Genomic DNA, 12500 nt, shown 5'->3' with positions numbered 1-12500 from the left:
GGTGGTCTCCCATCCAAGTACTAACCAGGCCTGGCGCTGCTTAGTTTCCAAGATCAGATGAGATTGGGCTTGTTCAGGGTGGTGTGACTGTAGGTATTGTTTTCATATTGACCTACATCTCTTATACATCTAGAAACCAGCATTGAAGGAAGCCGGAACAAGAGAGAAGAAAAAAAGGCCTACAGCACCTGGTATTCCCAGGTGGTCTCCCATCCAAGTACTAACCAGGCCCGGCTCTGCTTAGCTTCCAAGATCAGACGACATTGGGCATGTTCAGGGTGGTGTGGCTGTAGGTATTGGCTTTTTATTGACCTACATCTCTTATACATCTCAAAACCAGCATTGAAGGAGGCCGGTACAAGAGAGAAAAAAAAAAGCCTACAGCACCTGGTATTTCCAGGTGGTCTCCCATCCAAGTACTAACCAGGCCCAGCCCTGCTTAGCTTCCAAGATCAGACAAGATTGGGCTTGTTCAGGGTGGTGTGGCTGTAGTTATCGTTTTCCTATTGACCTACATCTCTTATACATCTAGAAACCAGCATTGAAGGAAGCCGGAACAAGAGAGAAGAAAAAAAGGCCTACAGCACCTGGTATTCCCAGGTGGTCTCCCATCCAAGTACTAACCAGGCCCGGCTCTGCTTAGCTTCCTAGATCAGACGAGATTGGGCTTGTTCAGGGTGGTGTGGCTGTAGGTATTGTTTTCTTATTGACCTACATCTCTTATACATCTAAAAACAAGCATTGAAGGAAGCCGGAACAAGAGAGAAAAAAAAAAAGGCCTACAGCACCTGGTATTCCCAGGTGGTCTCCCATCCAAGTACTAACCAGGCCCGGCCCTGCTTAGCTTCCAAGATCAGACGAGATTGGGCTTGTCCAGGGTGGTGTGGCTATAGGTATTGGTTTTCTAATGACCTACATCACTTATACATTTTAAAACCAGCATTGAAGGAAGCCAGAACAAGAGAGAAAAAAAAAAAGTACTAACCAGGACTGACCTGCTTAGCTTTCAAGATCAGACGAGATTGGGCTTGTTCAGGGTGGTGTGGCTGTAGGTATTGGTTTTATATTGACCTACATCTCTTATACATCTCAAAACCAGCATTGAAGGAGGCCGGAACAAGAGAGAAAAAAAAAATCCTACAGCACCTGGTATTTCCAGGTGGTCTCCCATCCAAGTACTAACCAGGCCCAGCCCTGCTTAGCTTCCAAGATCAGACGAGATTGGGCTTGTTCAGGGTGGTGTGGCTGTAGGTATTGGTTTCCTATTGAACTACATCACTTATACATCTCAAAATAAGCATTGAAGGAAGCCGGAACAAGAGAGGGGAAAAAAAGGCCTACAGCACCTGGTATTCCTAGGTGGTCTCCCATTCAAGTACTAACTAGGCCCAGCGCTGCTTATCTTTCAAGATCAGACGAGATTGTGCTTGTTCAAGGTGGAGTGGTTGTAGGTATTGGTGTCCTATTGACCTACATCTCTTATACATCTCAAAACCAGCATTGAAGTAAGCCGGAACACGAGAGAAAAAAAAAGGCCTACAGCACCTGGTATTCCCAGGTGGTCTCCCATCCAAGTACTAACCAGGTCCGGCGCTGCTTAGCTTCCAAGATCAAACGAGATTGGGCTTGTTCAGGGTGGTGTGGCTGTAGGTATTGGTTTTGTATTGACCTTCATCTCTTATAATCTCAAAACCAGCATTGAAGGAAGCCGGAACAAGAGAGAAAAAAAAAGGCCTAAAGCACCTGGTATTCCCAGGTAGTGTCCCATCCAAGTACTAACCAGGCCCGGCCCTGCTTAGCTTCCAAGATCAGATGAGATTGGGCTTGTTCAGGGTGGTGTGGCTGTAGGTATTGTTTTCCTCTTATACATCAAAAAACAAGCATTGAAGGAAGCCGGAACAAGAGAGAAAAAAAAAAAGCCTACAGCACCTGGCATTCCCAGGTGGTCTCCCATCCAAGTACTAACCAGGCCTGGCCCTGCTTAGCTTCCAAGATCAGATGAGATTGGGCTTGTCCAGGGTGGTGTGGCTGTAGGTATTGGTTTCCTAATGACCTACATCACTTATACATTTTAAAACCAGCATTGAAGGAAGCCAGAACAAGAGAGAAAAAAAAAAGTACTAACCAGGCCTGGACCTGCTTAGCTTTGAAGATCAGACGAGATTGGGCTTGTTCAGGGTGGTGTGGCTGTAGGTATTGGTTTCCTATTGACCTACATCTCTTATACATCTCAAAACCAGCATTGAAGGAGGCCGGAACAAGAGAGAAAAAAAAAAGCCCACAGCACCTGGTATTTCCAGGTGGTCTCCCATCCAAGTACTAACCAGGCCCAGCCCTGCTTAGCTTCCAAGATCAGATGAGATTGGGCTTGTTCAGGGTGGTGTGGCTGTAGGTATGGGTTTCCTATTGACCTTCATCTCTTATACATCTCAAAACCAGCATTGAAGGAAGTCGGAACAATAGAGAAAAAAAAAAGGGCCTACAGCACCTGGTATTCCCAGGTGGTCTCGCATCCAAGTACTAACCAGGCCCGGCTCTGCTTAGCTTCCAAGATCAGGCTTGTTCAGGGTGGTGTGGCTGTAGGTATTGGTTTCCTATTGACCTCCATCTCTTATACATCTAAAAACCAGCATTGAAGGAAGCCGGAACAAGAGAGAAAAAAAAAAAGCCTACAGCACCTGGTATTCCCAGGTGGTCTCCCATCCAAGTATTAACCAGGCCTGGCCCTGCTTAGCTTCCAAGATCAGACGAGATTGGGCTTGTTTAGAGATGTGTAGCTGTAGGTTTTGGTTTCTTATTGACCTACATCTCTTATAATCTCAAAACCAGCATTGATGGAAGCCGGAACAAGAGAGAAAAAAAAAAGGCATACAGCACCTGGTATTCCCAGGTGGTCTCCCATCCAAGTACTAACCAGGCCCGTCCCTGCTTAGCTTCCAAGATCAGACGAGATTGGGCTTGTTCAGGGTGGTGTGGCTGTAGGTATTGTTTTCCTATTGACCTACATCTCTTATACATCTAAAAACAAGCATTGAAGGAAGCCGGAACAAGAGAGAAAAAAAAAAAGGCATACAGCAACTGGTATTCCCAGGTGGTCTCCCATCCAAGTACTAACCAGGCCCAGACCTGCTTAGCTTTCAAGATCAGACGAGATTGGGCTTGTTCAGGGTGGTGTGGCTGTAGGGATTGGTTCCCTAATGACCTACATCACTTATACATCTCAAAATAAGCATTGAAGGAAGCCGGAACAAGAGAGGGAAAAAAAAGGCCTACAGCACCTGGTATTCCCAGGTGGTCTCCCATTCAAGTACTAACTAGGCCCGGCGCTGCTTATCTTTCAAGATCAGACGAGATTGTGCTTGTTCAAGGTGGAGTGGTTGTAGGTATTGGTTTCCTATTGACCTACATCTGTTATACATCTCAAAACCAGCATTGAATAAAGCCGGAACAAGAGAGATAAAAAAAAAGGCCTACAGCAGCTGGTATTGCCAGGTTGTCTCCCAACCAAGTACTAACCAGGCCCGGCCCTGCTTAGCTTCCAAGATCAGACGAGATTGGGCTTGTTCAGGGTGGTGTGGCTGTAGGTGTTGGTTTTCTATTGACCTACATCTCTTATACATCTCAAAACCAGCATTGAAGGAAGCCGGAACAAGAGAGAAAAAAAAAAGGCCTACAGCACCTGGTATTCCCAGGTGGTCTCCCATCAAAGTACTAACCAGATCCGGCCCTGCTTCGCTTCCAAGATCAAACGAGATTGGGCTTGTTCAGAGATGTGTAGCTGTAGGTATAGGTTTTGTATTGACCTACATCTCTTATAATCTCAAAACCAGCATTGAAGGAAGCCGGAACAAGAGAGAAAAAAAAAGGCCTACAGCACCTGGTATTCCCAGGTGGTCTCCCACCCAAGTACTAACCAGGCCTGGCCCTGCTTAGCTTCCAAGACCAGATGAGTTTGGGCTTGTTCAGGGTGGTGTGGCTGTAGGTATTGTTTTCCTATTGACCTACATCTCTTATACATCTAGAAACCAGCATTGAAGTAAGCCGGAACAAGAGAGAAGAAAAAAAGGCCTACAGCACCTGGTATTCCCAGGTGGTCTCCCATCCAAGTACTAATCAGGCCCAGCCCTGCTTAACTTCCAAGATCAGACGAGATCTGGCTTGTTCAGGGTGGTGTGGCTGTAGGTATTGGTTTCCTATTAACCTACATCTCTTATACATCTAGAAACCAGCATTGAAGGAGGCCGGAACAAGAGAGAAAAAAAAAAGCCTACAGCACCTGGTATTTCCAGGTGGTCTCCCATCCAAGTACTAATCAGGCCCAGCCCTGCTTAACTTCCAAGATCAGACGAGATCTGGCTTGTTCAGGGTGGTGTGGCTGTAGGTATTGGTTTCCTATTGACCTACATCTCTTATACATCTCAAAACCAGCATTAAAGGAAGTCGAAACAAGAGAGAAAAAAAAAGGGCCTACAGCACCTGGTATTCCCAGGTGGTCTCGCATCCAAGTACTAACCAGGCCCGGCTCTGCTTAGCTTCCAAGATCAGGCTTGTTCAGGGTGGTGTGGCTGTAGGTATTGGTTTCCTATTGACCTACATCTCTTATACATCTAAAAACCAGCATTGAAGGAAGCCGGAACAAGAGAGAAAAAAAAGGCCTACAGCACCTGGTATTCCCAGGTGGTCTCCCATCAAAGTACTAACCAGGCCCGTCCCTGCTTAGCTTCCAAGATCAGAGGAGATTGGGCTTGTTCAGGTTGGTGCGGCTGTAGGTATTGTTTTCCTATTGACCCACATCTCTTATACATCTAAAAACCAGCATTGAAGGAAGCCGGAACAAGAGAGAAAAAAAAAGCCTACAGCACCTGGTATTCCCAGGTGGTCTCCCATCCAATTACTAACCAGGCCCGGCTCTGCTTAGCTTCGAAAATCAAACGAGATTGGGCTTGTTCAGGGTGGTGTGAATGTAGGTATTGGTTTCCTATGGACCTACATCTCTTATACATCTCAAAACCAGCATTGAAGGAGGCCGGAACAAGAGAGAAAAAAAAAAGCCTACAGCACCTGGTATTTCCAGGTGGTCTCCCATCCAAGTACTAACCAGGCCCAGCCCTGCTTAGCTTCCAAGATCAGATGAGATTGGGCTTATTCAGGGTGGTGTGGCTGTAGGTATTGTTTTCCCATTGACCTACATCTCTTATACATCTAAAAACCAGCATTGAAGGAAGCCGGAACAAGAGAGAAAAAAAAAAGGCCTACAGCACCTGGTATTCCCAGGTGATCTCCTATCCAAGTACTAACCAGGCCCGGCGCTGCTTAGCTTCCAAGATCAGACGAGATTGGGCTTGTCCAGGGTGGTGTGGCTGTAGGTATTGGTTTCCTAATGACCTACATCACTTATACATTTTAAAACCAGCATTGAAGGAAGCCAGAACAAGAGAGAAAAAAAGAAGTACTAACCAGGCCTGGACCTGCTTAGCTTTCAAGATCAGATGAGATTGGGCTTGTTCAGGGTGGTGTGGCTGTAGGTATTGGTTTCCTATTAACCTACATCTCTTATACATCTAGAAACCAGCATTGAAGGAGGCCGGAACAAGAGAGAAAAAAAAAAGCCTACAGCACCTGGTATTTCCAGGTGGTCTCCCATCCAAGTACTAACCAGGCCCAGCCCTGCTTAACTTCCAAGATCAGACGAGATCTGGCTTGTTTAGGGTGGTGTGGCTGTAGGTATTGGTTTCCTATTGACCTACATCTCTTATACATCTCAAAACCAGCATTAAAGGAAGTCGGAACAAGAGAGAAAAAAAAAGGGCCTACAGCACCTGGTATTCCCAGGTGGTCTCGCATCCAAGTACTAACCAGGCCCGGCTCTGCTTAGCTTCCAAGATCAGGCTTGTTCAGGGTGGTGTGGCTGTAGGTATTGGTTTCCTATTGACCTACATCTCTTATACATCTAAAAACCAGCATTGAAGGAAGCCGGAACAAGAGAGAAAAAAAAAAGGCCTACAGCACCTGGTATTCCCAGGTGGTCTCCCATCCAAGTACTAACCAGGCCCATCCCTGCTTAGCTTCCAAGATCAGAGGAGATTGGGCTTGTTCAGGTTGGTGCGGCTGTAGGTATTGTTTTCCAATTGACCCACATCTCTTATACATTTAAAAACCAGCATTGAAGGAAGCCGGAACAAGAGAGAAAAAAAAAGCCTACAGCACCTGGTATTCCCAGGTGGTCTCCCATCCAAGTACTAACTAGGCGTGGCTCTGCTTAGCTTCCAAGATCAGACGAGATTGGGCTTGTTCAGGGTGGTGTGGCTGTAGGTATTGGTTTCCTAATGACATACATCACTTATACATCTCAAAACCAGCATTGAAGAAAGCCAGAACAAGAGAGAAAAAAAAAAGTACTAACCAGGCCCGCACCTGCTTAGCTTTCAAGATCAGACGAGATTGGGCTTGTTCAGGGTGGTGTGGCTGTAGGTATTGGTTCCCTATTGACCAACATCTCTTATACATCTCAAAACCAGCATTGAAGGAAGTCGGAACAAGAGAGAAAAAAAAAAAATGCCTACAGCACCTGGTATTCCCAGGTGGTCTCGCATCCAAGTACTAACCAGGCCCGGCTCTGCTTAGCTTCCAAGATCAGACGAGATTGGGCTTGTTCAGGGTGTTGTGACTGTAGGGTTTGGTTTTCTAATGACCTACATCACTTATACATCTGAAAACCAGCATTGAAGGAAGCCGGATCAAAAGAGGAAAAAAAAGGCCTACAGCACCTGGTATTCCCAGGTGGTCTCCCATCCATGTACTAACTAGGCCTTGCGCGGCTTATCTTTCAAGATCAGACGAGATTGTGCTTGTTCAAGGTGGAGTGGCTGTAGGTATTAGCTTCCTATTGACCTACATCTCTTATACATCTCAACACCAGCATTGAAGGAAGCCAGAACAAGAGAGAAAAAAAAAAGGCCTACAGCACCTGGTATTCCCAGGTGGTCTCCCATCCAAGTACTAACCAGGCCCGGCCCTGCTTAGCTTCCAAGATCAGATGAGATTGGGCTTGTTCAGGGTGGTGTGGCTGTAGGTATTGTTTTCATATTGACCTACATCTCTTATACATCTAGAAACCAGCATTGAAGGAAGCCGGAACAAGGGAGAAGAAAAAAATGCATACAGCACCTGGTATTCCCAGGTGGTCTCCCATCCAAGTACTAACCAGGCCTGGCTCTGCTTAGCTTCCAAGATCAGACGAGATTGGGCTCGTTCAGGGTGGTGTGTCTGTAGGTATTGGTTTCCTATTGACCTACATCTCTTATACATCTCAAAACCAGCATTGAAGGAGGCCGGAACAAGAGAGAAAAAAAAAAGCCTACAGCACCTGGTATTTCCAGGTGGTCTCCCATCCAAGTACTAACCAGGCCCGGCTCTGCTTAGCTTCCAAGATCAGGCTTGTTCAGGGTGGTGTGGCTGTAGGTATTGTTTTCCTATTGTCCTACATCACTTATACATCTAAAAACAAGCATTGAAGGAAGCCGGAACAAGAGAAAAAAAAAAAAGGCCTACAGCAGCTGGTATTCCCAGGTGGTCTCCCATCCAAGTATTAACCAGGCCTAGCCCTGCTTAGCTTCCAAGATCAGACGAGATCGGGCTTGTTCAAGGTGGTGTCGCTGTAGGTATTGGTTTCCTATTGACCTACATCACTTATACATCTCAAAATAAGCATTGAAGGAAGCCGGAACAAGAGAGGGAAAAAAAAGGCCTACAGCACCTGGTATTCCCAGGTGGTCTCCCATTCAAGTACTAACTAGGCCCGGCGCTGCTTATCTTTCAAGATCAGATGAGAATGTGCTTGTTCAAGGTGGAGTGGTTGTAGGTATCGGTTTCCTATTGACCTACATCTCTTATACATCTCAAAACCAGCATTGAAGGAAGTCGGAACAAGAGAGAAAAAAAAAAATGCCTACAGCACCTGGTATTCCCAGGTGGTCTCGCATCCAAGTACTAACCAGGCCCGGACCTGCTTAGCTTCCAAGATCAGACGAGATTGGGCTCGTTCAGGGTGGTGTGGCTGTAGGTATTGGTTTTCTATTGACCTACATCTCTTATACATCTCAAAACCAGCATTGAAGGAAGCCGGAACAAGAGAGAAAAAAAAAAGGCCTACAGCACCTGGTATTCCCAGGTGGTCTCCCATCAAAGTACTAACCAGATCCGGCCCTGCTTCGCTTCCAAGATCAAACGAGATTGGGCTTGTTCAGAGATGTGTAGCTGTAGGTATAGGTTTTATATTGACCTACATCTCTTATAATCTCAAAACCAGCATTGAAGGAAGCCGGAACAAGAGAGAAAAAAAAAGGCCTACAGCACCTGGTATTCCCAGGTGGTCTCCCACCCAAGTACTAACCAGGCCTGGCCCTGCTTAGCTTCCAAGACCAGATGAGTTTGGGCTTGTTCAGGGTGGTGTGGCTGTAGGTATTGTTTTCCTATTGACCTACATCTCTTATACATCTAGAAACCAGCATTGAAGTAAGCCGGAACAAGAGAGAAGAAAAAAACGCCTAAAGCACCTGGTATTCCCAGGTGGTCTCCCATCCAATTACTAACCAGGCCCGGCTCTGCTTAGCTTCGAAAATCAAACGAGATTGGGCTTGATCAGGGTGGTGTGAATGTAGGTATTGGTTTCCTATGGACCTACATCTCTTATACATCTCAAAACCAGCATTGAAGGAGGCCGGAACAAGAGAGAAAAAAAAAAGCCTACAGCACCTGGTATTTCCAGGTGGTCTCCCATCCAAGTACTAACCAGGCCCAGCCCTGCTTAGCTTCCAAGATCAGATGAGATTGGGCTTATTCAGGGTGGTGTGGCTGTAGGTATTGTTTTCCCATTGACCTACATCTCTTATACATCTAAAAACCAGCATTGAAGGAAGCCGGAACAAGAGAGAAAAAAAAAAGGCCTACAGCACCTGGTATTCCCAGGTGATCTCCTATCCAAGTACTAACCAGGCCCGGCGCTGCTTAGCTTCCAAGATCAGACGAGATTGGGCTTGTCCAGGGTGGTGTGGCTGTAGGTATTGGTTTCCTAGTGACCTACATCACTTATACATTTTAAAACCAGCATTGAAGGAAGCCAGAACAAGAGAGAAAAAAAGAAGTACTAACCAGGCCTGGACCTGCTTAGCTTTCAAGATCAGATGAGATTGGGCTTGTTCAGGGTGGTGTGGCTGTAGGTATTGGTTTCCTATTAACCTACATCTCTTATACATCTCAAAACCAGCATTGAAGGAGGCCGGAACAAGAGAGAAAAAAAAAAGCCTACAGCACCTGGTATTTCCAGGTGGTCTCCCATCCAAGTACTAACCAGGCCCAGCCCTGCTTAACTTCCAAGATCAGACGAGATCTGGCTTGTTCAGGGTGGTGTGGCTGTAGGTATTGGTTTCCTATTGACCTACATCTCTTATACATCTCAAAACCAGCATTAAAGGAAGTCGGAACAAGAGAGAAAAAAAAAGGGCCTACAGCACCTGGTATTCCCAGGTGGTCTCGCATCCAAGTACTAACCAGGCCCGGCTCTGCTTAGCTTCCAAGATCAGGCTTGTTCAGGGTGGTGTGGCTGTAGGTATTAGTTTCCTATTGACCTACATCTCTTATACATCTAAAAACCAGCATTGAAGGAAGCCGGAACAAGAGAGAAAAAAAAAAGGCCTACAGCACCTGGTATTCCCAGGTTGTCTCCCATCCAAGTACTAACCAGGCCCGTCCCTGCTTAGCTTCCAAGATCAGAGGAGATTGGGCTTGTTCAGGTTGGTGCGGCTGTAGGTATTGTTTTCCTATTGACCCACATCTCTTATACATCTAAAAACCAGCATTGAAGGAAGCCGGAACAAGAGAGATAAAAAAAAGCCTACAGCACCTGGTATTCCCAGGTGGTCTCCCATCCAAGTACTAACTAGGCGTGGCTCTGCTTAGCTTCCAAGATCAGACGAGATTGGGCTTGTTCAGGGTGGTGTGGCTGTAGGTATTGGTTTCCTAATGACCTACATCACTTATACATCTCAAAACCAGCATTGAAGAAAGCCAGAACAAGAGAGAAAAAAAAAAGTACTAACCAGGCCCGCACCTGCTTAGCTTTCAAGATCAGACGAGATTGGGCTTGTTCAGGGTGGTGTGGCTGTAGGTATTGGTTCCCTATTGACCAACATCTCTTATACATCTCAAAACCAGCATTGAAGGAAGTCGGAACAAGAGAGAAAAAAAAAAATGCCTACAGCACCTGGTATTCCCAGGTGGTCTCGCATCCAAGTACTAACCAGGCCCGGCTCTGCTTAGCTTCCAAGATCAGACGAGATTGGGCTTGTTCAGGGTGTTGTGACTGTAGGATTTGGTTTTCTAATGACCTACATCACTTATACATCTGAAAACCAGCATTGAAGGAAGCCGGATCAAAAGAGAAAAAAAAAGGCCTACAGCACCTGGTATTCCCAGGTGGTCTCCCATCCATGTACTAACTAGGCCTTGCGCGGCTTATCTTTCAAGATCAGACGAGATTGTGCTTGTTCAAGGTGGAGTGGCTGTAGGTATTAGTTTCCTATTGACCTACATCTCTTATACATCTCAACACCAGCATTGAAGGAAGCCAGAACAAGAGAGTAAAAAAAAAGGCCTACAGCACCTGGTATTCCCAGGTGGTCTCCCATCCAAGTACTAACCAGGCCCGGCTCTGCTTAGCTTCCAAGATCAGGCTTGTTCAGGGTGGTGTGGCTGTAGGTATTGTTTTCCTATTGACCTACATCACTTATACATCTAAAAACAAGCATTGAAGGAAGCCGGAACAAGAGAAAAAAAAAAAAAGCCTATAGCACCTGTTATTCCCAGGTGGTCTCCCATCCAAGTATTAACCAGGCCTAGCCCTGCTTAGCTTCCAAGATCAGACGAGATCGGGCTTGTTCAAGGTGGTGTCGCTGTAGGTATTGGTTTCCTATTGACCTACATCACTTATACATCTCAAAATAAGCATTGAAGGAAGCCGGAACAAGAGAGAAAAAAAAAAGTACTAACCAGGCCCAGCCCTGCTTAGCTTCCAAGATCAGACGAGATTGGGCTTGTTCAGGGTGGTGTGGCTGTAGGTATTGGTTTCCTATTGACCTACATCTCTTATACATCTCAAAACCAGCATTGAAAGAAGTCGGAACAAGAGAGAAAAAAAAAAGGGCCTACAGCACCTGGTATTCCCAGGTGGTCTCGCATCCAAGTACTAACCAGGCCCGGCTCTGCTTAGCTTCCAAGATCAGGCTTGTTCAGGGTGTTGTGGCTGTAGGTATTGGTTTCCTATTGACCTACATCTCTTATACATCTAAAAACCAGCATTGAAGGAAGCCGGAACAAGAGAGAAAAAAAAAAGGCCCACAGCACCTGGTATTCCCAGGTGGTCTCCCATCCAAGTACTAACCAGGCCTGGCCCTGCTTAGCTTCCAAGATCAGATGAGATTGGGGTTGTTCAGGGTGGTGTGGCTGTAGGTATTGTTATCCTATTGACCTACATCTCTTATACATCTAAAAACATGCATTGAAGGAAGCCGGAACAAGAGAGAAAAAAAAGAAGGCCTACAGCACCTGGTATTCCCAGGTGGTCTCCCATCCAAGTACTAACCAGGCCCAGCCCTGCTTAGCTTCCAAGATCAGATGAGATTGGGCTTGTCCAGGGTGGTGTGGCTGTAGGTATTGGTTTCCTAATAACCTACATCACTTATACATTTTAAAACCAGCATTGAAGGAAGCCAGAACAAGAGAGAAAAAAAAAAGTACTAACCATGCCCGGACCTGTTTAGCTTTCAAGACCAGACGAGATTGGGCTTGTTCAGGGTGGTGTGGCTATAGGTATTGGTTTCCGATTGATCTACATCTCTTATACATCTCAAAACCAGCATTGAAGGAGGCCGGAACAAGAGAGAAAAAAAAAGCCTACAGCACCTGGTATTTCCAGGTGGTCTCCAATCCAAGTACTAACCATGCCCAGCCCTGCTTAGCTTCCAAGATCAGACGAGATTGGGCTTGTTCAGGGTGGTGTGGCTGTAGGTATTGGTTTCCTATTGACCTACATCTCTTATACATCTCAAAACCAGCATTGAAAGAAGTCGGAACAAGAGAGAAAAAAAAAAGGGCCTACAGCACCTGGTATTCCCAGGTGGTCTCGCATCCAAGTACTAACCAGGCCCGGCTCTGCTTAGCTTCCAAGATCAGGCTTGTTCAGGGTGTTGTGGCTGTAGGTATTGGTTTCCTATTGACCTACATCTCTTATACATCTAAAAACCAGCATTGAAGGAAGCCGGAACAAGAGAGAAAAAAAAAAGGCCTACAGCACCTGGTATTCCCAGGTGGTCTCCCATCCAAGTACTAACCAGGCCTGGCCCTGCTTAGCTTCCAAGATCAGACGAGATTGGGGTTGTTCAGGGTGGTGTGGCTGCAGGTATGGGTTTGCTATTGACCTACATCTCTTATATATCTCAAAACCA

At 46.1% G+C, this 12500-nt stretch overlaps 11 non-coding genes and 43 pseudogenes across 11 annotated transcripts; all 54 read right to left on the bottom strand.

Annotated features, from left to right (window-relative positions):
* LOC142153716 (5S ribosomal RNA) overlaps positions 1-95 on the bottom strand; it is a 119-nt pseudogene extending 24 nt beyond the window's left edge.
* An 81-nt stretch (positions 96-176) lies between these two features.
* LOC142153621 (5S ribosomal RNA) lies at positions 177-295 on the bottom strand (annotated as a pseudogene).
* An 80-nt stretch (positions 296-375) lies between these two features.
* On the bottom strand, positions 376-494 carry LOC142153821 (5S ribosomal RNA; annotated as a pseudogene).
* An 81-nt stretch (positions 495-575) lies between these two features.
* LOC142153537 (5S ribosomal RNA) lies at positions 576-694 on the bottom strand (annotated as a pseudogene).
* Positions 695-776: 82 nt separating this feature from the next.
* Positions 777-895, bottom strand: LOC142153838 (5S ribosomal RNA). The gene has a single exon (XR_012691572.1). It is a non-coding gene; the product is annotated as a 5S ribosomal RNA (ribosomal RNA).
* Positions 896-1134: 239 nt separating this feature from the next.
* LOC142155646 (5S ribosomal RNA) lies at positions 1135-1253 on the bottom strand. The gene has a single exon (XR_012691758.1). It is a non-coding gene; the product is annotated as a 5S ribosomal RNA (ribosomal RNA).
* An 81-nt stretch (positions 1254-1334) lies between these two features.
* LOC142155239 (5S ribosomal RNA) lies at positions 1335-1453 on the bottom strand (annotated as a pseudogene).
* An 80-nt stretch (positions 1454-1533) lies between these two features.
* On the bottom strand, positions 1534-1652 carry LOC142153481 (5S ribosomal RNA; annotated as a pseudogene).
* A 79-nt stretch (positions 1653-1731) lies between these two features.
* On the bottom strand, positions 1732-1850 carry LOC142153736 (5S ribosomal RNA; annotated as a pseudogene).
* Positions 1851-1917: 67 nt separating this feature from the next.
* Positions 1918-2036, bottom strand: LOC142156324 (5S ribosomal RNA). The gene has a single exon (XR_012692390.1). It is a non-coding gene; the product is annotated as a 5S ribosomal RNA (ribosomal RNA).
* Positions 2037-2275: 239 nt separating this feature from the next.
* On the bottom strand, positions 2276-2394 carry LOC142155671 (5S ribosomal RNA). Its single transcript, XR_012691782.1, has one exon. It is a non-coding gene; the product is annotated as a 5S ribosomal RNA (ribosomal RNA).
* An 82-nt stretch (positions 2395-2476) lies between these two features.
* On the bottom strand, positions 2477-2585 carry LOC142155576 (5S ribosomal RNA; annotated as a pseudogene).
* An 81-nt stretch (positions 2586-2666) lies between these two features.
* On the bottom strand, positions 2667-2785 carry LOC142154715 (5S ribosomal RNA; annotated as a pseudogene).
* An 80-nt stretch (positions 2786-2865) lies between these two features.
* On the bottom strand, positions 2866-2984 carry LOC142155630 (5S ribosomal RNA). The gene has a single exon (XR_012691752.1). It is a non-coding gene; the product is annotated as a 5S ribosomal RNA (ribosomal RNA).
* An 82-nt stretch (positions 2985-3066) lies between these two features.
* LOC142154558 (5S ribosomal RNA) lies at positions 3067-3185 on the bottom strand (annotated as a pseudogene).
* An 81-nt stretch (positions 3186-3266) lies between these two features.
* Positions 3267-3385, bottom strand: LOC142155156 (5S ribosomal RNA; annotated as a pseudogene).
* An 82-nt stretch (positions 3386-3467) lies between these two features.
* On the bottom strand, positions 3468-3586 carry LOC142154972 (5S ribosomal RNA; annotated as a pseudogene).
* An 81-nt stretch (positions 3587-3667) lies between these two features.
* On the bottom strand, positions 3668-3786 carry LOC142154872 (5S ribosomal RNA; annotated as a pseudogene).
* Positions 3787-3865: 79 nt separating this feature from the next.
* LOC142153520 (5S ribosomal RNA) lies at positions 3866-3984 on the bottom strand (annotated as a pseudogene).
* Positions 3985-4065: 81 nt separating this feature from the next.
* On the bottom strand, positions 4066-4184 carry LOC142155642 (5S ribosomal RNA). The gene has a single exon (XR_012691754.1). It is a non-coding gene; the product is annotated as a 5S ribosomal RNA (ribosomal RNA).
* Positions 4185-4264: 80 nt separating this feature from the next.
* On the bottom strand, positions 4265-4383 carry LOC142153528 (5S ribosomal RNA; annotated as a pseudogene).
* Positions 4384-4464: 81 nt separating this feature from the next.
* LOC142155575 (5S ribosomal RNA) lies at positions 4465-4573 on the bottom strand (annotated as a pseudogene).
* Positions 4574-4652: 79 nt separating this feature from the next.
* On the bottom strand, positions 4653-4771 carry LOC142153890 (5S ribosomal RNA; annotated as a pseudogene).
* Positions 4772-4850: 79 nt separating this feature from the next.
* LOC142155221 (5S ribosomal RNA) lies at positions 4851-4969 on the bottom strand (annotated as a pseudogene).
* Positions 4970-5049: 80 nt separating this feature from the next.
* Positions 5050-5168, bottom strand: LOC142153921 (5S ribosomal RNA). Its single transcript, XR_012691582.1, has one exon. It is a non-coding gene; the product is annotated as a 5S ribosomal RNA (ribosomal RNA).
* Positions 5169-5249: 81 nt separating this feature from the next.
* LOC142153995 (5S ribosomal RNA) lies at positions 5250-5368 on the bottom strand (annotated as a pseudogene).
* Positions 5369-5607: 239 nt separating this feature from the next.
* LOC142153923 (5S ribosomal RNA) lies at positions 5608-5726 on the bottom strand (annotated as a pseudogene).
* Positions 5727-5807: 81 nt separating this feature from the next.
* On the bottom strand, positions 5808-5916 carry LOC142155573 (5S ribosomal RNA; annotated as a pseudogene).
* Positions 5917-5997: 81 nt separating this feature from the next.
* LOC142153639 (5S ribosomal RNA) lies at positions 5998-6116 on the bottom strand (annotated as a pseudogene).
* A 79-nt stretch (positions 6117-6195) lies between these two features.
* LOC142154791 (5S ribosomal RNA) lies at positions 6196-6314 on the bottom strand (annotated as a pseudogene).
* Positions 6315-6556: 242 nt separating this feature from the next.
* LOC142154824 (5S ribosomal RNA) lies at positions 6557-6675 on the bottom strand (annotated as a pseudogene).
* Positions 6676-6755: 80 nt separating this feature from the next.
* On the bottom strand, positions 6756-6874 carry LOC142155556 (5S ribosomal RNA; annotated as a pseudogene).
* Positions 6875-6955: 81 nt separating this feature from the next.
* On the bottom strand, positions 6956-7074 carry LOC142154570 (5S ribosomal RNA). Its single transcript, XR_012691647.1, has one exon. It is a non-coding gene; the product is annotated as a 5S ribosomal RNA (ribosomal RNA).
* Positions 7075-7155: 81 nt separating this feature from the next.
* Positions 7156-7274, bottom strand: LOC142154515 (5S ribosomal RNA; annotated as a pseudogene).
* Positions 7275-7354: 80 nt separating this feature from the next.
* Positions 7355-7463, bottom strand: LOC142155459 (5S ribosomal RNA; annotated as a pseudogene).
* Positions 7464-7544: 81 nt separating this feature from the next.
* LOC142154816 (5S ribosomal RNA) lies at positions 7545-7663 on the bottom strand (annotated as a pseudogene).
* Positions 7664-7744: 81 nt separating this feature from the next.
* On the bottom strand, positions 7745-7863 carry LOC142155426 (5S ribosomal RNA; annotated as a pseudogene).
* An 82-nt stretch (positions 7864-7945) lies between these two features.
* LOC142153971 (5S ribosomal RNA) lies at positions 7946-8064 on the bottom strand (annotated as a pseudogene).
* Positions 8065-8145: 81 nt separating this feature from the next.
* LOC142154871 (5S ribosomal RNA) lies at positions 8146-8264 on the bottom strand (annotated as a pseudogene).
* Positions 8265-8343: 79 nt separating this feature from the next.
* LOC142153518 (5S ribosomal RNA) lies at positions 8344-8462 on the bottom strand (annotated as a pseudogene).
* A 280-nt stretch (positions 8463-8742) lies between these two features.
* Positions 8743-8861, bottom strand: LOC142153909 (5S ribosomal RNA). Its single transcript, XR_012691581.1, has one exon. It is a non-coding gene; the product is annotated as a 5S ribosomal RNA (ribosomal RNA).
* An 81-nt stretch (positions 8862-8942) lies between these two features.
* LOC142153994 (5S ribosomal RNA) lies at positions 8943-9061 on the bottom strand (annotated as a pseudogene).
* A 239-nt stretch (positions 9062-9300) lies between these two features.
* On the bottom strand, positions 9301-9419 carry LOC142153437 (5S ribosomal RNA; annotated as a pseudogene).
* Positions 9420-9500: 81 nt separating this feature from the next.
* LOC142155572 (5S ribosomal RNA) lies at positions 9501-9609 on the bottom strand (annotated as a pseudogene).
* Positions 9610-9690: 81 nt separating this feature from the next.
* Positions 9691-9809, bottom strand: LOC142154562 (5S ribosomal RNA; annotated as a pseudogene).
* Positions 9810-9889: 80 nt separating this feature from the next.
* On the bottom strand, positions 9890-10008 carry LOC142154790 (5S ribosomal RNA; annotated as a pseudogene).
* A 241-nt stretch (positions 10009-10249) lies between these two features.
* LOC142154675 (5S ribosomal RNA) lies at positions 10250-10368 on the bottom strand (annotated as a pseudogene).
* Positions 10369-10448: 80 nt separating this feature from the next.
* On the bottom strand, positions 10449-10567 carry LOC142155555 (5S ribosomal RNA; annotated as a pseudogene).
* Positions 10568-10648: 81 nt separating this feature from the next.
* Positions 10649-10757, bottom strand: LOC142155137 (5S ribosomal RNA; annotated as a pseudogene).
* An 81-nt stretch (positions 10758-10838) lies between these two features.
* LOC142154860 (5S ribosomal RNA) lies at positions 10839-10957 on the bottom strand (annotated as a pseudogene).
* A 431-nt stretch (positions 10958-11388) lies between these two features.
* Positions 11389-11507, bottom strand: LOC142156404 (5S ribosomal RNA). The gene has a single exon (XR_012692471.1). It is a non-coding gene; the product is annotated as a 5S ribosomal RNA (ribosomal RNA).
* An 82-nt stretch (positions 11508-11589) lies between these two features.
* On the bottom strand, positions 11590-11708 carry LOC142153986 (5S ribosomal RNA). Its single transcript, XR_012691588.1, has one exon. It is a non-coding gene; the product is annotated as a 5S ribosomal RNA (ribosomal RNA).
* A 238-nt stretch (positions 11709-11946) lies between these two features.
* LOC142154309 (5S ribosomal RNA) lies at positions 11947-12065 on the bottom strand (annotated as a pseudogene).
* Positions 12066-12337: 272 nt separating this feature from the next.
* On the bottom strand, positions 12338-12456 carry LOC142153419 (5S ribosomal RNA; annotated as a pseudogene).
* Between the last annotated feature and the right edge of the window lie 44 nt (positions 12457-12500).

Source organism: Mixophyes fleayi, chromosome 4, assembly GCF_038048845.1.
Source record: "Mixophyes fleayi isolate aMixFle1 chromosome 4, aMixFle1.hap1, whole genome shotgun sequence".
Classification (NCBI taxonomy): domain Eukaryota; kingdom Metazoa; phylum Chordata; class Amphibia; order Anura; family Limnodynastidae; genus Mixophyes; species Mixophyes fleayi.
The sequence above is the reverse complement of the archived record's forward strand: the minus strand, read 5'-3'. Positions and strand labels throughout refer to the sequence as shown.